Source organism: Rattus norvegicus, chromosome X, assembly GCF_036323735.1.
Source record: "Rattus norvegicus strain BN/NHsdMcwi chromosome X, GRCr8, whole genome shotgun sequence".
Taxonomy (NCBI): Eukaryota; Metazoa; Chordata; class Mammalia; order Rodentia; family Muridae; genus Rattus; species Rattus norvegicus.
The window spans coordinates 146,053,314-146,079,275 of record NC_086039.1 but is presented as its reverse complement, the minus strand read 5'-3'; the positions used below and the strand labels follow the sequence as shown (position 1 = coordinate 146,079,275).

Below are 25,962 nucleotides of genomic sequence, written 5' to 3'. Positions count from 1 at the left end.
TAATGAGGTTAAATGATTAAAGTAGTACAGAAGGTAAAGTTGAATATTCACTGTTACTTTCTCAACAGACTATGAGATACATTGCCAATTGTGTTAAAGGAGTTTCAATTTTGTTTTGACACAGAGTCCAAATTATATGATCTCATTTGTATTCCAGATGAACAAACATGGTACACATGTAGAATTTCAGTTACTCGGTGAAAAAATCGAAAGGGAGCAACAAAATATAAGACTAAAAAATAATGAAATCCTGACTTAACAAGGAGCTGATTTGTGGCAAAATAAAGTTACAATGGATTTAATAATTGTATTAAGGCAAAGGGAAATGAGGATTCTTAGGTGAGCTCACATTTTCTAGTTTGAGTAAATGGACAGAATCACAGCCATTCAATGACATGAATAACAACAATGATCTGTGACATACTAAATAATTTAGAAAAATCCTATTTGATTCGATCTATTGAGAGTTGGAAATAAGGAACTTATCAAACTAGTCCATAAGACACTTATCATAAGCAGTCCCATTTGAATCTGAAGAGATAAACTTTCCTTCAGATGAATACCATGATTGATAAGCCCATTGTCTTTCTTGGATGAGATAATAAATGTTGCTTATAAGATAGATATTTGCTTCATATTAGGTGGAAATATGACAAAGATGTTAGAAATATGAGCCTGAATGTTAAGTGGTAAATATTCCTTGCCATTTCAAACTAATTTCTCAAAAAAAATGTTCCTCAACGTTCATGTGTGTTGTGCTATGTGTCAAAAGGAAGAGTATTGCTGTATTCCTCAGCCAATCAAAGGTAAACAATAACAGGGGTCCAGACACCTTTATTATAATAACTATCTCTGCCTCAGATAGCAAGTTGTTGTCAAGTACCAGTTTCTTCTCCCTTGGATTTAGATTATACCTTTAATTTTAGTTTTACCTGAGTAATTTGACCATATGTTTTGCTAATTCCTTTTATTCTCCAGCAGTTGGCTGCTAGGCTTTTGCGTGTTGCTAATATAAGTTGACATTGCATTATGCCACATTCTTTGACTTCTCTGTTCCTCCATTTCCCATGGAAACAGTTTCATACATACAAGCCTTTGATTGAGATATTTATCATCTTTCTGATTTGCCATTTTAAAACGCACTGGTACAAATGATTAATAATATCACATGTCACAGAATGATTTAAGAGGAAATGACTCGAGGAGAAATCAAGGGGTTATACAATTAGGACTTTGATTACCTTTGGGTATACTGTTTCAGGAGAAAGTGAGATTGCTTTGTAATGAGATGTAAACTGGAAAAGTAAAAGCTGCAAACACAAGGAACTTCTCCAAATTCAGCATAAAGTTATGTAGTGCAAGTATCCTGATAGGTCCTCCTAAAACAACAACTGCTATTTATTAACTGTTATGTGTTATGTTACTTAGAAAGTCCATTATATGATTTGGATATTTAATTAATTAATTCAGGATTACCTGACCTGATAATTACACATCTACAGAGCCCAAAACAATATGCCATCACTTTTACTAATACATATCCTACAAAATCGACCTTAGACCATTTCCAAGGAAAACACAGTTCTAAAAATTACTCACTATTTTTTGCTTGTCGACCAAGCAAGCAAGGCAACATAAAAACAGCCTGAGAAATAAATGTTTGACATCAAAGGAAATTATATCAATGCACTTGGTGCATTTGAGATTATATTTAGGATTATGATTCTGATTGATTCCTTAAGGAAGACACAGACATAATTTAGAGCACATGATTTAATTAAAGTCCCATTGCTGTGAAAGGACTAAGGTGACTTACAGAATAAAGTATTTAATTAGGAGCTCACGGTTTTTTGAGGGTTATTTCACTATCATCATGGTGGGAGGTATCATGACAGGCAGGCAGCCATAGTGCTGGAGCAGTATCTGAGAACTTAAATCAATCCATAAGCATGTGGCAGAGAAAGAACTGATAAAGCATTGACTTTGCAAGCTCTAAGCCCATCCCTAGTGGCACACTTCCTCAAATAAGGATGTAACTCCTACTCCTTCCTAAACAGTATACCAATTGGAAAACACACATTCAAACATTTGAGCCTAAGGGGGACATTATCTTTCAAGACACCATAGCACATTAACAAGAGCAACCCAAAAACCCAAGAGGAATTCTATATGGATAAGGGTTTGAGGTCAGTAACTGAAGATCTTTGGATGTAAACAATGTTTTATTTTGTTTTTCTCTCTTCTTTAGCTCCTTTTCTTTTCGTGTGTACACGGGTGTGTGTGTGTGTGTATGTGTGTGTGTGTGTGTGTGTGTGTGTGTGTGTGTGTGTGTTGGGTTCTCAGTAGATTTTTATTCACAAATATTTTTAATTTTCATTGAAATCCTCTGATTATTGTCTTCAAAGATGAGGAATTTAAAATATAAAATAATTATAAACTATTAAAATTGTCATAAATATTAAGGGAAAGCTACTAAAATAATAGAAATTATTACTATTCTGCCGCAACACAAATGCAGAGCCAATAAATTGTCTCAGTTACAAACACTGGAGTCAGCTGGTATCAATAGAAGGTTCTGGTTTTAGACTTTGACCTCTAATGAAATTCCAAAATCTTTTTTTATATTTCAATCTGACTCTAAGACAAAGAAGAAAAGTATCTGACAAAGCAATTGGATCAAAATCCATACTAACCTCAAAGGGAAGAAATTCGCAATGAAAGAAGCATTGAAAAATATTAGAAATTAGATTGAATTACATAGAATGGGCCTTTTGGTTATCTTTGTTTTAGTTCTGTGCTTCTTTACCTATATCCACAGTACTAGCTGACACAATACAAACTATCTTACTCTCTTGAAGCCAAGGAACTAAAAAACCTACCACTGTTGCCCTTATCCTGAAAATAATATTAATCTTCATGCTGTCATGTATCCCTTTTTCTTCAAGCATTCACACATTCTTTTTCCAACCACATCCTTCATCCTCCCACCTGCATCTTACTGTGGTATCTGCATATCAACATGAACAAGCATTGTATCTTACCAAGTTAGGCTTGCTTCCTAGATTTTCAATTTCTAACTCAATAGATAAAGAAGTTACAACATTTGCCTTCTAAATCAATACATGGATTATAGCAGTGCTCTTCTGCAAAAGAAATTTGAGCCTATAGAAAATTGCTCTTGAAAAATATGTATTAATTAACATTAATTGGTATAGTGCTCAGAATTCTAGATACACAGTCAGATGAACTCAAGATAAGCATCACAGTTTAATGTTTCCTTGTCAGAAAATTATTCCTCACATTTTGCCTAAAAGCCCTCATGATGCGATTTATACTCTATTCCCCTTGTTTTGTCCTAGGAGAAGATTGAGACCAGCTGGTGAGCATTCTCTGTGTAATAGCTCTTTATAAACTTAAAGACCATTATTAAATCCCCTCTTGGCCTTATAGTTTCTAAGCTGAATGGACCTAGTTCCATTAACCTTTCTTCATAGCCCTTGTTTTCCAATGATTTAATCATGTGGTAACAGTCCTCTGAATCCTTTCTATGTCCAACAAATCTTTTCAACTGTGTAACTCCAAAGCACATATATTTTTTAAAGATAAAATTATTTCTAAATATCAGGACAAATTTATTTCTTCTAAAATGTTGAGTCATATTGATGCTGTCACTTAAGGATTTAACTGCCAATGTGTACCTATTTATGAGAAACCTTGAGCAGTTTGATACCTAACTCAATCAAGACACCAGGAAAATTGGCCCTGAGCCTCTTTTTACACATAGGATTTCATAAAAATTAACAAATGTATTTCTTTGACTGTTCTGTTCTTCATTTATTTCTCCAATTAAAGCAACTATTATGCAATGTCAGAAATTCTCAAGTGTAACGCTATGATACAAAACAGAAATTTTATAGTGATATTAATGTTTCATGGATTAGGAATATTGTAAACTTTGACTTAGATGCCAACAATTCAGACAAGTGAAATGACTCAGCAGGTACAAACTTGCCAAATGAGTTAATCACCTGAATTCATTGCCTAGAATGCACATGGTAGAATAAAAGAACCAACTAACTGTAGCTGCCCTCTGACCTCCACATGCGTGCCATGGCATATGTTCCTGCCCCCGTATATTATGAGTACAGATGTGCTTTTACACAAACATACTATTGACAATGTAAAATATGTAAGTTACAGATAGATGTATGGAAATGGAAACATTTATACTGAACCAGGTAACCCAGACCCACAAACACAAACACTGTGTTATCCTTCATATGTCTGTTCTAGTTTTGGATCTTTAGATTTGTTTTTTTAATTTAGAGTACCCACAGAAGCAAAAAAACTAGAAAGTTGTTATATAGGAAGTTTAAGAAAAGGAAATAATACAAAATAGGTGTTACCAAGAGGGAGAGGGCAATCAATTATGGAGTGAAGGGTAAGTTGTGAAGGAGGAGGGGCGTATAAATAAGAAGACATGCTGGATGGAGAGATAATTAACCATGAGAATGTTCTAAAAGGTCATAAATGGAAACAGTGTTGCAAACTCATAAGTTAAAATATATTTATATATTTCTACGTGGGGTGGTGATGGTAAATAATTTTATACCACAAGCCATACTGTATGAAATAAAATTTTCAGTGCTAAGTATGAGATATTACACTTCAAGTTATTAGCTGGGGAAGGAGTCCTAGATTCCCCACAGAGCAATATAGACTTATTGACATTTCTTTCTTTTGCCCATCAGAACTTGATGCTAATACCATATTAAGAAAATGCTACATATTTTGACAAGACATGGAAAAATGAAATTGGTACTGACCAGAAATCTTTTTTCTGTGCACTAGCTTTCATAGTAAGAGAAATATGTGTTAGGCATTGGAGAGGGGTGCAGATTAACAGTCTTAGAGATTTATGAATAATATGAGCTGCAATGTAACCAGCAAGGCAACCATGCTGGTGTGCTCCTGTGTGGAATAGTGGTACAAATGTTACTCTGTTGACTAACTGCTTCTATTACAGTTAAAGGCTACTCCACAGAAGGCAACAAATACCTGGCATTGTGTATCTGGCAAAGAAAAGTATACTGTAGAATATGTAACTCACAGATGTAAACCTACTCCTATTACTTTGCTAAGGGAACACTGTGGAAGAAGAAGAAGAAAGACCATAAGAGGCAGCTCCTATAGAGGACTGTTGAAAACTAGTATCTTTTACACATGGCAAAGTTCATGAACTACAGCATATGCAGTTGTTTACATCAGACCCACATGAGAAAAAGCCAGTCAACCTCTCAGATTTTATAGAGAGGGGCTCAGAAAACCTTACCTCACCTGAGGAACTCTTGGCAGTTGGTAACTTCCTGAGGGAGGGGTGGTCATTTTGTATGGATTTGACCTATGCTCCAGTGGCTAGATCTCTATGATCATGCACACGGTACTGGAACAACCATACTCTGGACTAGAAAGGAAGACATGAAATGGGAGAGGAGATGTGAGGACTATGGGAGAAGCAGCTCTGACTGGATTCTAAGCTAAAAAAAAATGAAGACGAGTACTATGGGAGGATTTGAAAAGGAGAAGTGGAGGCAGATATTATCTGCAGTTCTAGTATTCAGCTTTTAAATGATGGTTTTTAAACTGGCATATAGAATAAGAGACATACATATTATTTTGTAGGTGGATATCCAGTATTTTGTTTTTGATAAAAATTTATTGAAAAGCTAACTTTGCTTCAGTGCACATTTTGACATCTTTATTATAATTAGATGATCATAATTGTGTGGATTTATCTGAGTATTCTATTATGTTCCATGTTCTACATATTGATTTTTGTTTTTGTCTAATGTTACTTTTGACACTATGGCACTGTTGTGCAATTTAAATTCATTTAAATATAATGCTTTGACCCTTAGCCAGACTAACGAGAGGACACAGAGAGTGCGTCCAAATTAACAAAATCAGAAATGAAAAGGGAGACATAACTACAGATTCAGAGGAAATTCAAAAAATCATCAGATCTTACTATAAAAACCTATATTCAACAAAATTTGAAAATCTTCAGGAAATGGACAATTTCCTAGACAGATACCAGGTATCAAAGTTAAATCAGGAACAGATAAACCAGTTAAACAACCCCATAACTCCTAAGGAAATAGAAGCAGTCATTAAAGGTCTCCCAACCAAAAAGAGCCCAGGTCCAGATGGGTTTAGTGCAGAATTCTATCAAACCTTCATAGAAGACCTCATACCAATATTATCCAAACTATTCCACAAAATTGAAACAGATGGAGCCCTACCGAATTCCTTCTACGAATCTACAATTACTCTTATACCTAAACCACACAAAGACACAACAAAGAAAGAGAACTTCAGACCAATTTCCCTTATGAATATCGACGCAAAAATACTCAATAAAATTCTGGCAAACCGAATTCAAGAGCACATCAAAACAATCATCCACCATGATCAAGTAGGCTTCATCCCAGGCATGCAGGGATGGTTTAATATACGGAAAACCATCAACGTGATCCATTATATAAACAAACTGAAAGAACAGAACCACATGATCATTTCATTAGATGCTGAGAAAGCATTTGACAAAATTCAACACCCCTTCATGATAAAAGTCCTGGAAAGAATAGGAATTCAAGGCCCATACCTAAACATAGTAAAAGCCATATACAGCAAACCAGTTGCTAACATTAAACTAAATGGAGAGAAACTTGAAGCAATCCCACTAAAATCAGGGACTAGACAAGGCTGCCCACTCTCTCCCTACTTATTCAATATAGTTCTTGAAGTTCTAGCCAGAGCAATCAGACAACAAAAGGAGATCAAAGGGATACAGATCGGAAAAGAAGAGGTCAAAATATCACTATTTGCAGATGATATGATAGTATATTTAAGTGATCCCAAAAGTTCCACCAGAGAACTACTAAAGCTGATAAACAACTTCAGCAAAGTGGCTGGGTATAAAATTAACTCAAATAAATCAGTTGCCTTCCTCTATACAAAAGAGAAACAAGCCGAGAAAGAAATTAGGGAAACGACACCCTTCATAATAGACCCAAATAATATAAAGTACCTCGGTGTGACTTTAACCAAGCAAGTAAAAGATCTGTACAATAAGAACTTCAAGACACTGAGGAAAGAAATTGAAGAAGACCTCAGAAGATGGAAAGATCTCCCATGCTCATGGATTGGCAGGATTAATATAGTAAAAATGGCCATTTTACCAAAAGCAATCTACAGATTCAATGCAATCCCCATCAAAATACCAATCCAATTCTTCAAAGAGTTAGACAGAACAATTTGCAAATTCATCTGGAATAACAAAAAACCCAGGATAGCTAAAGCTATCCTCAACAATAAAAGGACTTCAGGGGGAATCACTATCCCTGAACTCAAGCAGTATTACAGAGCAATAGTGATAAAAACTGCATGGTATTGGTACAGAGACAGACAGATAGACCAATGGAATAGAATTGAAGACCCAGAAATGAACCCACACACCTATGGTCACTTGATTTTTGACAAAGGAGCCAAAACCATCCAATGGAAAAAAGATAGCATTTTCAGCAAATGGTGCTGGTTCAACTGGAGGGCAACATGTAGAAGAATGCAGATCGATCCATGCTTATCACCCTGTACAAAGCTTAAGTCGAAGTGGATCAAGGACCTCCACATCAAACCAGACACACTCAAACTAATAGAAGAAAAACTAGGGAAGCATCTGGAACACATGGGCACTGGAAAAAATTTCCTGAACAAAACACCAATGGCTTATGCTCTAAGATCAAGAATTGACAAATGGGATCTCATAAAACTGCAAAGCTTCTGTAAGGCAAAGGACACTGTGGTTAGGACAAAACGGCAACCAACAGATTGGGAAAAGATCTTTACCAATCCTACAACAGATAGAGGCCTTATATCCAAAATATACAAAGAACTCAAGAAGTTAGACCGCAGGGAAACAAATAACCCTATTAAAAAATGGGGTTCAGAGCTAAACAAAGAATTCACAGCTGAGGAATGCCGAATGGCTGAGAAACACCTAAAGAAATGTTCAACATCTTTAGTCATAAGGGAAATGCAAATCAAAACAACCGTGAGATTTCACCTCACACCAGTGCGATTGGCTAAGATCAAAAACTCAGGTGACAGCAGATGCTGGCGAGGTTGTGGAGAAAGAGGAACACTCCTCCATTGTTGGTGGGATTGCAGACTGGTACAACCATTCTGGAAATCAGTCTGGAGGTTCCTCAGAAAATTGGACATTGAACTGCCTGAGGATCCAGCTATACCTCTCTTGGGCATATACCCAAAAGATGCCTCAACATATAAAAGAGACACGTGCTCCACTATGTTCATCGCAGCCTTATTTATAATAGCCAGAAAATGGAAAGAACCCAGATGCCCTTCAACAGAGGAATGGATACAGAAAATGTGGTACATCTACACAATGGAATACTACTCAGCTATCAAAAACAACGAGTTTATGAAATTCGTAGGCAAATGGTTGGAACTGGAAAATATCATCCTGAGTGAACTAACCCAATCACAGAAAGACATACATGGTATGCACTCATTGATAAGTGGCTATTAGCCCAAATGCTTGAATTACCCTAGATCCCTAGAACAAACGAAACTCAAGACGGATGATCAAAATGTGAATGCTTCACTCCTTCTTTAAATGAGGAAAAAGAATACCCTTGGCAGGGAAGGGAGAGGCAAAGATTAAAACAGAGACTGAAGGAACACCCATTCAGAGCCTGTCCCACATTTGGCCCATACATATACAGCCACCCAATTGGACTAGATGGATGAAGCAAAGAAGTGCAGACCGACAGGAGCCGGATGTAGATCGCTCCTGAGAGACACAGCCAGAATACTGCAAATACAGAGGCGAATGCCAGCAGCAAACCACTGAACTGAGAATAGGTCCCCTATTGAAGGAATCAGAGAAAGAACTGGAAGAGCTTGAAGGGGCTCGAGACCCCAAAAGTACAACAATGCCAAGCAACCAGAGCTTCCAGGGACTAAGCCACTACCTAAAGACTATACATGGACTGACCCTGGACTCTGACCCCATAGGTAGCAATGAATATCCTAGTAAGAGCACCAGTGGAAGGGGAAGCCCTGGGTCCTGCTAAGACTGAACCCACAGTGAACTAGTCTATGGGGGGAGGGCAGCAATGGTGGGAGGGTTGGGAGGGGAACACCCATAAGGAAGGGGAGGGGGGAGGGGGATGTTTGCCCGGAAACCGGGAAAGGGAATAACACTCGAAATGTATATAAGAAATACTCAAGTTAATAAAAAAAAAAAATATAATGCTTTGGCTGTTATTTCTAAATTGAATCACTTTGGCTGAGCATGATGTTTTGCATTTCCATATTAATTTTTGTATTGATTTTATCTCATTCCTTGAATAGTATCATTATAAAAGTTTGATAACAATGAATCTATAGGTTGATTTGAGTAAAAAAAAATCCATGAGTAGAAAACTATAGCAACTTTATAAATTTTATACACATCTTGATCAAAGAAACATGATGATGTGGGGAAGAAAACTGTAGAAAATATTCTATTCTCTCCAGATTTATGGTACTGGAGTTATTTAAAACCAGTAAAATAGAGATTTTGGTCAAGGGTAAAAAGCCTGTCTCTCTTACAGGTTGTCATGGCTACTGCTTTCCTTCTCAGCAATGACATGACAATTGGCACATCTAGCTGGGCCTGTGAGGTAACTAGCAATGTGGCCTGAAGCCCTGTGGATGTCTTACAAGCCTGCCTAAACTGGAAGGAGCAGGGGTCCTTGGCTTTTTTCCCTGCTTTTGGCTATCCTTTCTGCATGAACTTCACCATTTAGTCATGGACAAAGATTTAGATTTTGATGCAAATGAGCGGTTGCTTGTCACAATTATGATCACGTGGACGGTACTGCTGTTGTTCCTGATAATATTCTTCATAAAACTATGTGTTGCTTTCTACTATTTTGTTCGTAGAAGGCGCAACTTTTACAGCATACTTTAAACAGAATGTGGCCGCTTTGGATACAGCCACATATCAACATTGGTGGAAAACATCAAATTCACAGGTCAGTTTTTATTTATGTTCCTAGAAAACTGAAAAATTTCTATACTTTGAAAATATTGTGGTGAGACAATATTAAGCAGTATAGCATAAATAGCATAATCTTTATCAAAAAATTAAGGATGTAGTGATTTTGATGTCTAGTACTAGCTGGGTTATTTCAGAAGTCAGGATTTGAGAAAGGTGTAATATAAAATTAAATGAGAATTTGGGTAATTAAACATATTTCTATTAAAGTAACATAGAATATTTAGTATGCCTAGAACCATATCTTGCTCCTTTCACTAGTAATTGCAAACTTCAGTATATCTGAAACAAAATGGGAGAAATGATAGTTCTTCAATGACAAAGTTGAAAGACAATTTTGACAGTATTTTAAATTATACTATAAGATGTTCAAAAAGAAAAATGTATGTTAACAACAAATGATTGGATATAAAAGAGTAGAAATAAATAGATTTGCTTTTCACTGACTATCCCTAAAATGTACTTAAATAGAAATTGTAAGAGTAAGTATTTAAAAGAAAATAGCTCAAATTTGATATACATATTTATCATACTTTGAAATATTATCATTTTATTTAAAAGTAAATGCAATTTAGATTCTTTGGAAGGCAAATCATATTTTAAGGAAACTCATACACACTATAAAAAGGAGTAATGTTGGAAAATTTGCTATACTTGTCACTGATTTTAAAAATGAGTTTTAAAATCATTTGTATTTCATCTTTCTTTACAGGCAAATATGAAATCTAAATAAAAAGATCTCACCATCAACTGTTACGTGGATCCATTTACTAAGTACTTGTCGGGGTCCAGCCTTGACATTGGAGATCATCAAGGACTAGGGATACCTGGTAGGCGAGTAAGAAAACCAACAGTTGAGGAAGCTGACGGGCTTGTTCATAAAGTGAGAACTTCTCAACTCGGGAGTCAGAATGTGTTTCAGACTTGACTCAACCCCAGTCTTTTACTGAAATCATACAAGGGAGTTGGGTTACAAAGTTCATAGAGTGGGTGGGGTGGGTAAACGCTTCTTTATTTTTCTGTGCCAACATTTTCCTGTGATACAGAGTAGTGCCAATTTAGAACAGAAAAAAAGGAACTATAAATTATCAAACATAAAAGTTGTGTAGCAAGCACATTTTTTCTACTATCTCCCAACCACCAGTCTCTGGTGAGGTCTGGGGCAGCAGTATTGTGGCTACAAAGTCAATAACTTTCAGACATGTGCAAACATGAGATCATACTGCTAACCCTGTCTGTCTACAAATCATCCTCACCTAACCTGTATGGAGAATTCCTTGGGGCCTGCCATCATCGTCCCTAAACACAAGGAAATCATTGCTGATTTTCTAGGAAACATCTGTATGTTATTCCATCCTCAGTTTTATGATAAAAATGCCCTGCTTTTATTATACAGAACTGAGACTAAGACTGGAGGAACAGCTGCAGATTTACTCATCTCTGCCCGCGACCCTAGGTTGCTTTCATTTGCACCTCGATCCAGTGACTGTAACATTTCTCTTGAATTAATAAACAGCTTTCACTTTAATATTATTGGTAACATCTAGTCCCTGGTTATCAAGAGGGCTCTTACTAGGTCTTGCCAGATCACCAAATACCAGTTTAATCAAGAAAGGAGGAAAATAGATAAGGAGAATGGTAAGTACTAAGAATAGTTGTAGAAATGACATCACGAGGTGCTTGCGCCAAAGAAGCAGTCCTTGGAGCCTCTCAGTACTCATACTAGGGCCCACAAGTGGTCATAGCCTCACGCTCTGAAACATGGTACCCCTGGAAGGTTTTTCTTCCTTGTCATCAGGGGTCCCAGGCATCTCAAGCTTAATGTGGTATATCTCTAATAAGTACTAATGACGTTAAAACATGATTGACATTTAAGTTTAAAAAAATAATGTTATCTTGGAAAGTATAATTTTAAAGACTAAAGCCATATAGATTGGAATATTAAATGCCCAGCTATAAAATTGTGAGAGATCCTCATTTTGAAAGTTATGGTAGAAATTAGTCATAAATCTATTGGTTAACCATGGATCCTTTTATAATGTCTAGTCGCATATTTATTGTCTCTAACTATTGAGTATTTCACATCTCCAGGCTCAGAAATGCACAGAAATTAGGTCAAAATATATATTTACTGGACATGTATGTGCATGTGCCCGTGTGTGTGTGTGTGTGTGTGTGTGTGTGTGTGTGTGTATGCTTGAGGTCCACCAAAAACAACTTTTAAAATTATTAATTTAAATGTTTAGCTTTATCATCTTATATAGTCTTGCATATAGTATTTTCATTTTTAAATTAGCATACAATGTGATAGAATTTATTATACATAAATACAATTGTCCCTTCTTCATTAAACTATTCTCCTTGTCATTCTTTAAACCTGTCCAGAACCCTTTCCCCCAAAAAATCTTCTTGTAGTTTCTAATATACACATTTAAGCCTGCTTTATTCATGACACAACCATGAAATATTTTCTTTCCTTTGCATACCATACATTTTATTGTTTCTGGCCACATTGCTTCATACCTCTTTTTTTTTTTTGGTTCTTTTGTTCGGAGCTGGGGACCGCTTCATACCTCTTATTTCTTCCAACACAGAACTCTTCTATTTTTAACACAAACATGCATATGTACACATACACTTGCACACAATTTTTAAAAATATGGTCGTTTTCCTGAAGAGCATGAACAAACATTTCTTTATCCTGGATAGTATGCCTCACTCAACAAACCAAAAAATTATTCTACATACATTGATCTTGATGAACCAATTAGTTCACTAGGCTTACAAGAGCATGGGCAATTCAACCATGGATATAAGAACATGGTTTACTCCCAAATAGCTGTATAACTGAGAAGCCTTTCCCAGTGTGGAAAACAACTTTCTCCTAGCACCTACATAGGATCCCTCCTTCAGTTAACCTTACACATCCTATATACACTGATATCTCCCAATACCACTTGCAGTTTTTGTTTCCATTAAGTCAGTTCTCATTTTTTCCTAACATATCATCTGTCCTATTACTACTTGTGTGAACTTCCATAGTCCTTCATGTAATTTTTCTCTGTAGAATAGTCTATCGATCTTTATTGTAACTCCTCTATTTCCATGTTACACAGAAGCAAACTCCCATCTACACCAAAGACATTTCCTTAACATTTCTGTTTTACATGTAGCCATGGGTTTAATATTTTATTTTATTGGCATTCACATTCATCTTAGCGTTAATCTTGAGATATTCTATTCCTGATATACAACACTTGAAAAGAATTTCAATTAACAAATTCGTACAGAATATTTATTTATATAGTATTTTATTTATCGATTATGTAAATGCAAAGTAAACGAAGCCAAAATACCTCATCTTTTATGGTGTTTATTATTACTTTTCTTTTTCTCAGTACTTCATTCCAGATGCCAGTCATCTCAGTGGTTACACAATAATTTTTGGGTTTATTCCCCAACTTATATTTATCTTCTCATCAGTTTCTATTTCTTTCCCTTCTTTCTTACTTCTCAGTTTGTTAATTCAGCTGTATTTTTCTTATTCCTTGAGGTAAGTACTTAAATATATGGTTAATTTTAATCTTTTAATGTCAAATATATGCATTTAAATTGGGAAATTTCCTGTTAATTCTTCTTTAATCATATGTTATATATTTTTTCATATTAGTTTTGCATTATTCTTAAAGACCAAATATTATATAATTGAGGACAGTTATTTCTTTATTGTTCCTAAATTTTATATGTAAACATTGCATGATAGTTTTATAGTCTTAGTTTATATTAATAGCTTATATACATTCTTTTTAGTTAAAGACTCTATAAACTTGTTTTAGTCTACTGTAACAATTGATACAAATATAATTTTACACTAGTTTTATTTTGGCTTCAGCTGCTTTTGCCTATTATTAATATAATTTAGTTACTTTAGATTCTTTATTATACACCATTATCAAAATGTCATATGATATAATTTTCTTTTAACTTTTCTCTCGACACATATTTACATTTTAAAACATTTGCAGCTTAATCCTCCTTTGGAATACAATTCTATGACTTTTGTCAAATGTAAACTCTCATATGATTATAATGACAGGCATGCTACAAGATGATTCTTACCACTTTCTTAACTCCCTACTGTCTACTACTGAAGTAACTTCCATATTCCAACAGGTCAATTGTTGATATATTATCTGTATCTATAATTCTACGCTTTCTACTATGTCATAGGAGTTGGAAATGTTTTTTTTCTGCTTATTGCTAAGTAATCGTCATTTTATGGATGTATGTCTATTTGCTTATGTATGTGAGTTGTTTTCACTGATTCATGGTTATGTAAAAAATTTCTTCTACTTTTACTTGTAACGTGTATGAACATTTCTATTCACTTCTTTCATACAATGTCTAGGAGGAAGACAGTTGTTTTATAAGGTAGGTGTACATTTTACTTTACATGCAATCAAAACATTTCACAAAGCCATGGTACAATTAGTCATGCTTATCAAAACCACATTAACATCCAAATTTCTAATATACTTGCCATAATTTGATATATTCAAGTTTTATGGTAATAAAGATTTTTAATTTAGAATGATTTTTAAATTTTCATCCCTGAAAATATATGTACAAATAATACTATACAATCCAAACAGTTCATATTTAAGAATACATAGATACTTATGTATGTACATAAATAAATATATATACATACATGCATATAATGACAATCAAAACACAGGCCATGAAATTGAAAGAGCAAAGAGGTATATATGAGATACTTTGGACAGAGGAGAGAGGAAGGAGAAATGATGTAATTATATCATAATCTCAAAAATAAAAGAAAATATATCACTATCAATTTTTTCAGAAAACGAACATAGATCAAGAAAGACTATAGTGAAGCCCACCTCATTTACTTTTGTTATATTAGTATCTAACATCATCATAGTACGTTTCTGAAAAATAAGAAACTAATATTTACATTTTTAGTTTTTAATAATAATTGTATTAATTATGTTATGTATTTACTTTACATCCTATTCTCCCTCCTCTCCTCTAAGTCCTTCCATTTAACCTCCCTTCACCCCCACCCATCCTTCCTTCCCTTCGACTCAGAAAAGGCCTCTCATCTATAAAAAGTTTTGGAATATCAAGTTGCAGTAAGACTAGGCACATCTTCTATTGAGGCTAGACAAAGCAGTCCAGCTAGGGGAAGGGGATACAAGAGCAGGCAATGTAGTCAGAGACAACCCTACTTTAGGAGTCTCACATGAAGACTTAGCTACACAACTTTACATATGTGTCTCCCAGGAATATTTTCTTGTTGGCAGTTCAGTCTCTATGAGCATCTTTTGACCCAGGTTAGTTTGATTCTGTAAGTATTCTTATGGTGACCTTGACCCCTCTGGCACCTTCATTTCTTCCTCCCCCTCTTCTTCAGGATTTCCCAAGCTCCATTTAATTTTTGGCTGTAAGTATCTGCATTAGTTTCCATCAGTTGCTGTATTAAGCCTCTCTGATGACAATTATGCTTGGCTCCTGTCCACAAGTATAGCATAATATCATTAATGGTGTCCATGGGTTCACTTTCATGACATGAGTCTCAGGCTGAGCCAGTCATTGGTTGGTCCTTCCCTCAAATTCTGTTCCATCTTTACCACTGCACAACTTGTAGGCAAAACAAATTGTGGGTCAAAGGTTTTGTGGCTAAACTGGTGTTCCAGTCCCTCCATTAGAAACCTGGTTTACAGGAGATGGCAGGTTCAGGCTCCGTGTCCCCCATTGCTAGAAGTCTTAGCTGAAGTCACATTTATATATTCCTTGGAGTTTCTATTCTCCTAGGTTTCTAGTGCCTCCCAGAGGTACTCCCCCACAATCAAATTGTCTATCTCTTCTGTTTCCATGCTCACCTTCTTCCCCCTACATACCCTAATCTCTAATCTAGCTCCCCTTCTCAGTGAGATTCAAATGTCCTAAGTTCGGCCCTCCTTGTCACTTAGCTTCTTTGTGTTTGTTGTTTATATCATTCTTATTTTATACTTTATAATTAACATCCACTTATAAATGAGTATGTACCATGTTTTTCTTTCTACGTATGGTTTCACTCACTCAGGATGATCTTTCCTTGTTGTATCCATTTGCTGGGAAAGTTTATGTCATTGTTTTGTATTTACTTCTGGTTCTTTGATGGAATTGCATTGATCAATAGGCCTTTTTTCAAAATGCCAGAACCATGATGTTTTTACTACTATTGATCTATAGTAGAGCTTGAAATTCAGTATGATGATACCTCCAGAAGTTCTTTTTATTGTATAGGATTGTTTTGGCTATCCTGGGTTTTTTGTTTTTCTATATGAAGTTGAGTATTTTCTTTCAAGATCTGTAAAGAATTTATGTTGGAATTTTGATGGGAATTGGGTTGATTCTGTAGGTTGCTTTTTAAAAGTAAGCTTGCCATTTTTCCTGTCAATCCTACCTGTCCCTGAGCATGGGAGATCTTTCCAGCGTCTTATATCTTCTTCAATTTTTTCTTCAAAGATTTGAAGTTCTTGCCATACATGTTTTTTAATTAACCACCAATTATATGGAATTCATATAAGCTCTCCCTCCTCCTTGTACCTGTTAATAGTTAACTGCCTATATGTCTTTGAGGAAGAGTACTGAATCATGACCTCTAATAACTTTAGAAACTGTTAATGCTTATGAGTCTTGGGGAGAGTTGAGGCATCATCTAACTTGATTTTTTTTCTGTTCCAACATGAAGTCCAAAGTACCACTTTCTTTTGATTTAGGACAGTACCTGCATATATATATATAATATATATATATATTATATATATATATATATATGTATGTATTCTTTAGTCTCTTACAACTTTCATTGTCAAGAATCTTGTTAGAGAATCTGTAAGATATTCCCTGATTCGAGGTAATGTTTGGAATTTGGTTGTCCATGCATGGTATAAATATTGTCCTCTTGAATTATCAGCAGCGATGCTAATATGAAGGATATTTGCATACAATTATTCCCATTTACTTTGTGTCATAGAGGGAGTTAGATTCATGAATCCATTCCCCTCCCCCAAGGTAAATAGGCATTTAACAGTCCCTTGAGGCAGGGTCCCATGATGCTTCGTTCTTCACCATAGGCAGTTAACTGTTTCTATGGGGATCAACAGTCATGAGTCCTTATACCTACCCAAAGACATATATGCAGTTACCAGTTAACAGTCACAAGGAGGGAGGGCTCAAACCTCCACCCAGACTTCTAGACAGTTAAGTGTTTCTGCGAGGAGAGTCCTGAAAGGTAATACCTCTCCACAACCGTATAGAGACCAATTTCAGTTCTAATGGGACATCAGTCATGAGGCCATTTTTTTCCATCTTCACCTTGTACCATGCCTTTTCCCGTCTGCAGTATCAAAGGTGGGACCAGAGGAGTGTCTTCAAACACATATATTTTACTTTTTGTCTACTCACACTTTCTGTTAAAACAATTTCTAGTGCTAAGTACATGTGGCCACACACATCCTTAAAGATATATAGTATAAAGACAGTTAACGGTTAACCCCAGAGATGTGGGGGGTGGTATTCTTTACTATAGGATTGTGTGTATGTGGTCTTCACTGGCAGAACTATTCACTGGCAGAACTAAATACCCATGATAAGTAGACTTTTACCCATACTTCTATAAATCACCCTAACTAAAATTAGTTTTTTTATCAAACTAAACTTGAACAAAATTATTTCTTGAGCATATCACCAATTCCTGAAGTACATAGAGATTTATAGAGATTCCCAGGAAAAGATCCCATAATATGTCATCCCCTGATGTGAAACATAACAAAACCAATGAACAGTTTGAGATGAGTCATTTGTATTATTTCTGCTTTGTATGACAGGACATGTAACGGAAGCTAAGCTGTCTGGGGAGAGAATGTCTTGAGGACTATCCTGATACAGCTTTCTGTCTTCTGTGTGTGGCATGGATTAAGATAATTTCTCTCTGCTGTGGTAGTTGTATTTTTCTTGCTATGGGTGAAAAGACATGAATGTAACTATAGCTGATCTTTATGAAGGCAGATTGTCTGTGGGGAAAAGCCTAGCGTATTATTTTTCTCTAAAAAGTGTAGAGTTAGAGTTCTTTCATGAATGGGGGATGTTACAAATGTGAAGTTAGCCCCTGAACTATTGATGAACTAGAGAACATATTATTCATGAATATAGTAGTATATGACCGGTTTCAAAACAGGTCATAATGTCAGCCACATGGACATTGTTGTGAACAATAAGATTTGCAACTATGTAATTGGGTTCATGCTGTTTTCCCAGAAGGAAATTGATCACCTATGGGAAGAATTTCAAAACAGCACAATGCTAAAAACATGTGAATGTTGTCCCCTGTATTGTTTATGAATTGGCAGAGAAAAGAAAAAGGGTGAAGAGGGGGGTGAAGAATGAGAATGAAAGTACAGATTAGATCTGTATTAAGAAGTAAACCCTACTTGAAACATCAAAACCGATGGGTGGAATCAAATAGTAAATAGACAAAGACTGAATATATGTGTTAGAAGAAACCACTCAGACCAGCAGTCCCAACTAACCTGGGTCCCTGAGATCTCTCAGACACTGAACATATACAAAGCAACATACTCCAGTTGATATGAAGCCCCCAACACATATACAGCAGAGCTCTGCCAGGTCTGAAGTCAGTCAGAGTATATGCACCTAACCCTCAAGTAATTTGGGGCCCGAGGGAGTAGGGAGGTCTGGTGGGGTTGGGAAGGGGACATCCTCTTGGAGATGGGGGTGGGATGGGAGGTGGGATGTGGAACAGTCAGAGGGTAGATTAGGATGGAGATAAAGTCTGGACTGTAAAAACAGATTAAAGAATAAAAAAATTAAAAATAAAAAAGATACCTTTTGGGTCCCACTTTTGATACAGAGGAAGTGAAAAACCATAGTGGAAAGTTTCTTCATGAATGGGGAGTAGAAGGTGAAGGCCTTATTAATGAGTCAACACAGGAAATTGTAGTAATTAGGGAATTTTCTTTCACTGAACTGTTTGAATTGAGAAAGATTATAAACAAGAAATTAGAGAGCTTCTCACAACCTGGCTCATACGTTATAGCACATGGGAATAGTTTGAGTAGTATGGACACAGAGAAATTGAGTAATTATTCACCCTTCAAGACAAACATGCATAATCTGAGGAAATCAGTACCTGACAGCCTGGCACATAAGTGTCATTAGAGACACTTGATTACTGCCAGATGAGCTTCCCCATGAATATCAAGAGCAAGAAAGGAAGTGTAGATATTACTGAGGACAAGAGAGGTACTTGATGCCCATTTTACTAGACCTCATAGGACTAACTATGTTCATGAGAGAATTAAGAAGGAGGTTGATTCAGGAGGAATTTCAGGTGTGGTATGGTACTTTAGTGACTCTGCTGAGCGCCATGATGAGACATCATCTTTATGAGACAGGAGAGGCTTGAGTAGATCGAAATGATTTAGCCCAGCATGTAAATTATGTCTATAAAGTCCTAAAACAATCAAGAAGAACTAGGACAAATAAAAAGCAAATTACCCTGCCTATCACTTACAATGAAGTCTACCGACATTTGTTCCCTGCTAAACACTCTAAGGAAAATAGCCAGAAAGCTAAACTCAGGGATGTGAGCTTTGATAAGGCTAAAGCCTGGATAAAAGTTCAATGGAAGTATGTATGTCAGAGTAGTAAGGTGGAAAAGCTAAGCTCGTTTCAGAGGCAGGAAGCTATTCCCCCAAAGAAATCTATATTTCTACCAAGCAAGAGAGTATAATGTGTATGCAAATTGTTCTCTATCCCAATGTCATCTCAGCAGCCAGATGTGGCAAATTGAGAGGTAATAGGGACGTGCAACTAAGGCCCAGAAACTGTCAGGCTCAGGAGCATGTGGGGTGCATCCTGTGAGAGTAATGCCCAGCTTCTGCTTGGGCAAAAGGAGTCAGCCACAGCTTGTCTAAGCCTGTTGAAGGTCCACAGGGACTCTGTCGCAAGTCTACAGGATATAGAGTTTCCATGGTTCAAGATAGAAAAAAACACATTGAAGTCTTAACAAAAGTAAAACCTCCCATTCACAATATTATGCCAAACATTAACCATTCAAGAAAATTGAAGGGGTTGGGGATTTAGCTCAGCGGTAGAGCGCTTGCCTAGCAAGCGCAAGACCCTGGGTTCGGTCCCCAGTTCCGAAAAAAAGAAAAAAAAAATTGAAGCAAGTAACGAAATCTTCATGCTGCCTTGGGACACTGTCAATATATTTATTTAGTAGAATTGTAGCTGCTCCAGAGATCAACTGGAACATCCCTGAAAGGGATGGTGGTGGACATTCAGTGATCCTGTTGTCCTCATTTTACTAAGAGGTTTCCTACCATGAATAAAAGTGTGGTAATATCCTTAGTGTTTTACAGAAACATATATGCATAACATTCAAGCACTCTGAAAATGTGTGAGTGTATATTTGCAAAAATGCAAAAATCACCTCAAGCAGGCCACAAAAAATAGATAAACACACCTATGAAGTTCTTGGAGCTGTTGCATTTATTGGCAACCTTATGCTTGACAAAGTCATGAGTTGCACACAAAAAGGTGAGTGAGAAAAATTCTCCAATAGCAAGTAACTGTTAACTTTAAAACAATGATAAATGTCTAAGTGAAGTTACCCTATGTGGATGTGTGTGTAAAAGATGCTCCAAGATACATAAGTTTATTAAGTGAAAATCTACAAGATGGGATCACTGGAAGAAATCTGTATTGAAGGAGATGTTTCAGAGAAAAATAGACATACTATTTTATTAAGGGGATATTTAGTTCTCTTTACTTTTTCTTTATGTCTTCAGGTAATCTAGCATTCATGGGAGAGTGTATTTTAGACCATTTTATTTATAGGTCCAGCAAGATTAACACTTAAAGTTCCATAGCTTAGAACAGATAAACCTTATATTTTGCTATTTTGATCAGAAGCCTTTTCTTACTTGGTTTCAACAAAGGTCAGATATGTCAATGTTTTGAGATGGTAATTCTAGTTAGGCAGCTTGACTTTTTCTTCTTCAGTGAGATATTTATGTGTTGTCTTCAGCATGGTGCTTACAGTCAGTTTATGTAGAATAACTAGTATCCCTAAGCCTGAGTTGCTTAGGAGTTCCCATGAGTGTCCTTTAGCCAGCAACACAATTACTTGTAACCCACTCCTGGCACTGGAAATTTCACTTGCTGCCAAGAGAGATCTATTATTTGGGGCATTCTTTCCTTGTTATTTGTTGATTCCATAGAGATTTGTTTCATTCATATATATATATATATATATATATATATATATATATATATGAATGTATGTATATATATACCCTCAAATGGTGGTCCCTGTACTCCCTCCCTTACCCACCTTTAAATCCTCTGAGACATTTAATCCCCTCATTACAGTCTACCCTGCTACTGTCAATAGCTTATGTATTATATTTCCACTTCTTCAGTAAAGCCTTTCCTCACCCTTAGTCCCTTCCTGTACATCTCATCTCTGTAGTTATATCAATTGTGAAATCAAAGGCTTAATAGTTAACGTACACATACTTACAAGAGAGCAGTTCTCAATTTGTGGATTGTGGCTCCTCTAGCAAATCTCTATCTCCCCAAATATTTACATTACAATTAGTAACGTCAGCAAAATCAAAATCACACTTATGAAGCAACAATAGGAGTTATTTTATGTTTGAGGCTCACCATAACATGAGGAAGTGTATTTAAACATCACAGCAATAGGAAAAGTGAGAACCACTGACATAAGAGAATGTATATCCTATTTGTCTTTTGGGGTCTGGGTCACCTCACAGAAGTTAATTTCTTCCAGCTCCATCTACTTACCTGAAAATTTAATTTATTTTCTTTAAAGACTGAGTAAAATTCCATTGTGTAAATATGATTTTTATGCATTTATCCATTGATGGCAATCTAGACTGCTTCCAATTTTTGGCTATATGAATAAAGCAGCAATGAACATGAACAAATGTCTCTGTACAAGTAGATTGTAGAGTTTTTTGATATGCACAAGAATGGTATACCTGGATCTTGAGATAGATCGATTCTTAGGTTCCTAGGGAACTGCCACTTTGATTTCCATAGTTTGTGGTGTCACCAGCTATTAATTAGTGTTCCTATTACCCCACATCCTCACCATCATGAGATGTCATTTGTTTTATTGATCTTGGCTATTCTGACTGGTGCACAATGAAATCTCAAAATAATTTGGTATATATTTCACAGATGACTAAGAATGTTGAATATTAATTTAAATGTTTTTTGTTCATTTGTGTTTAGATGTTAAGATTCTGTTTAGATCTCTACCCCACTTTATAATTTGTTTCTTTTCTTGATGCCCAGTTGTGTGTGTGCTGTATTTTTGAGTTCGTACATATTTTATATATTGTGTTGTATTTTTGAGTTCTTACATATTTTATATATTATACCTATATCAGATATGCTACTCTGTAGTCTGTCCTAATGATGATGACCTTTGCCATTCAGGTTTTCAGTTTCTTGAGATTCCGTTTATAACAGTTGATCTTAATGTCAGTTATTCAGAGCCTTCCCCACATGTGGCCCATACATATATAGCCACCAAACTAGATAAGATGGATGAAGCAAAGAAGTGCAGGCTGACAGGAACTGGATGTAGATCTCTCCTGAGAGACACAGCCAGAATACAGCAAATACAGAGGCGAATGCCATCATTAAACCACTGAACTGAGAACAGGACCCTCGTTGAAGGAATCTTAGAAAGGACTGAAAGAGCTTGAAGGGGCTCGAGACCCCTTATGAACAACAATGCCAAGCAACCAGAGCTTCCAGGGACTAAGCCACTACGCAAAGACTATACATGGACTTACTCTGGGCTCCAACCTCATAGGTAGCAATGAATAGCCTAGTAAAAGCACCAGTGGAAGGGGAAGCCCTTGGTCCTGCCAAGACTGAACCCCCAGTGAACGTGATTGTTGGGGGGAGGGTGGCAATGGGGAGAGGATGGGGGGGGAACACCCATATAGAAGGGGAGGGGGAGGGGCTAGGGGGATGTTGACCTGGAAACTGGGAAGGGGAATAACAACTGAAATGTAAATAAGAAATACTCAAGTTAATAAAAATGAAAAAAAAAGTCAGTTGTCTTTATTTACAAAAACTTTTCGTATGCTAATGAGTTCAAAACAATATACTATGCATCACTTTCTATCTATTGGAATCAATGTATCAGGCCACATGGTGATGTCTTTCATCCACTTGGACTTGAATTTTGTGCAGGGTGACAAATACGTATCTATTTGTATTCTTCTACATGTAGCCATCCATTTTGAATAGCATCATTTGTTGAAGATGTTATCTTCCTGGAAATGTATATGTCTGAATGTCTCAACAGAGATCAGATACCCACAGGTGTATTGACTTATATGGTCCTCAGTTTCAATTTAATTGATTAATGGGTCTATTTTTGTCAATACCATGCTGTTTTTAGTAACATAGCTCTGAAATACATTATGAGATTGGGGATACTGATAATTTCATCATTTGTGGATATATATTTTTTCCTTGATTTATTTTAGTCAAATTTATTACTAGAATAGAGAATTTTAAATGTGTGACTTTGTTATTGTCTGAACTATGTCGGTCTATCTCCTTTCTGACTCTAATTTTCTTTTCCTCCCTTTTTATTGAATTTTTTATTTGTATTTCAAATAATATACCCTGTCCTGCTTTCCCCTCCAGAGACTGTGTCTCCCATCCCCCTCCCCTTGCTTCTATGAGGGTGTTCCTCCACCTTCCCACCCACTCCTTCCCGCCTGCCCTGCCTGGCATGGCCCTACACTGGGGCATCAAACCTTCATAGGACCAAGGGGAAAAAGGGAAAAAAAAGGAAATTAGAGACAAAAAGGAAATAGACTCTGATATAATTTGGACAATAACATGAACTAACCCATGACTCCAGCAGCATATGTAGCAGAGAATGGCCTTGTCAGCCATCAGTGTCTTTGGTTGGTAGTTTAGTCACTGGGAGCTCTGGGGAGTCCGGATGGATGAAATTGTTGTTCTTCCTGTGGGGTTACAAACATCTTCATATCTTCTGGATCCAAGTCCAATGGTTGGCTCTGAGCATCTACATCCTTATTTGTCAGGTTCTGGCAGAACCTCTCATGAGACAGCTATATCAGGTTCCTGTCAGCGTGTACTTCTTGGCATCTACAAAATTGTCTGGAGGACTGTATGTGGGATGGATCTCCAAGGGAGGTAGTCTCTGGATGGCATTTGCTTCAGTCCCTGTTCCATAATTTGTCTCCATATTGCCTATGATGAGAATTTTGTTCCCTATCCACAAAGGACTGAAACATCCAACTTTGGCCTTCCTTCTTCTTGTGCTTCATATGGTCTGTGAACTGTGTCTTTGGTATTCTGAGATTTGGGGCTAATACCCACTTATCAGTGAGTGCATACCATGAGTGTTTTTTGTGATTGGGTTACCTCACTCAGGACAATATTTTATAGTTCAATACATTTTTTCTGTGAATTTCATGAAGTCATTGTTTTTAATAGCTAAGTAGTACTCCATTGTGCAAATGTACCATGTTTTCTGAATCCATTCCTCTATTGAAGGCTATCTGGGTTCTTTCCAGCTTCTGGCTACTATAAATAAGGCTGCTATGAACATAGTGGAGTATGTCTCCTTGTTATATGTTGGAGTATCTTTTGGGTATATGCCCAGGAGTGGTATAGCTGGGTCCTCAGGTAATACTAAGTCCAATTGTCTAAGGAACACCAGACTGATTTCGAGAGTGGTTGTACCAACTTGCAATCCTAGCAAAAATGAAGCAGTGTTCCTCTTTCACCAGTTCCTCACCAAAATCTGCTGTCACGTGAGTTTTTTATCTTAGCTATTCTAATTAGTATGAGGTGAAATTTCAGGATTGCTTTGATTTTCATTTCCCTGAACACTAAGGATGTTGGACATTCTTTTAGGGGCTTCTCCATCATTTGATATTCCTCAGTTGAGAATTATTTCTTTAGCTCCGTACCCCCATTTTAATAGGGTTATTTTATTCTCTGGAGGCTAAATTCTTGAGTTCTTTATACATATTGGAAATTAGCATTCTATTGGATATAGGATTGGTAAAGATGATCTTTTGCAAATCTGTTGGTTGTCCTTTTGCCCTATTGACAGTGTCCTCTGGCTTACTGGAAATTTGCAATTTTATGAGGTCCCATTTCTCCATTATTAGTCTTAGAGCATAAGCAGTTGGTGTTCTGTTCAGGAAATTTTCCTCAGTACCTATGTGTTCAAGGCTCTTCCCCACTATTTCTTCTATTAGTTTGAGCATATCTGGTTTCATGTGAAGGTGCTTGATCAACCTGGACTTGAACTTTGTACAAGGAAATTAGAATGGATCAATTTGCATTCTTCTACATGCTGATTTCCAGTTGAACCAGCACCATACGTTGAAAATGCTGTCTTTTTTCCACTGGATGGTTTTAGCACCTTTGTCAAAAATCAAGTGTCCATAGGTGTGTGGGTTCATTTCTGGGTCTTCAGTTCTTTTCCACTGGTCTATCTTCCTGTCTCTGTACCAATATCATACAGTTTTTATCACTGTTGCTCTGTAATACTGCTTGAGTTCAGGGATGGTGATTCCTCCAGAATTTCTTTTATTGTTGAGTATAGTTTTCTCTATCCTGGGTAATTTGTTATTCCAAAAGAATTTGCAAATTGCTATGTCTAGCTCTATGAAGAATTGAGTTGAGATTTTGATGAGGAT

The 25,962-nt window shown here is 36.4% G+C and overlaps 1 long non-coding RNA gene across 1 annotated transcript; it reads left to right on the top strand.

The window, feature by feature from the left end:
• Nucleotides 1-9,738: 9,738 nt before the first annotated feature.
• On the top strand, nucleotides 9,739-10,876 carry LOC134484001 (uncharacterized). The gene is made up of 2 exons (XR_010061288.1): nucleotides 9,739-10,103; nucleotides 10,839-10,876. It is a non-coding gene; the product is annotated as an uncharacterized LOC134484001 (long non-coding RNA).
• Nucleotides 10,877-25,962: the final 15,086 nt, after the last annotated feature.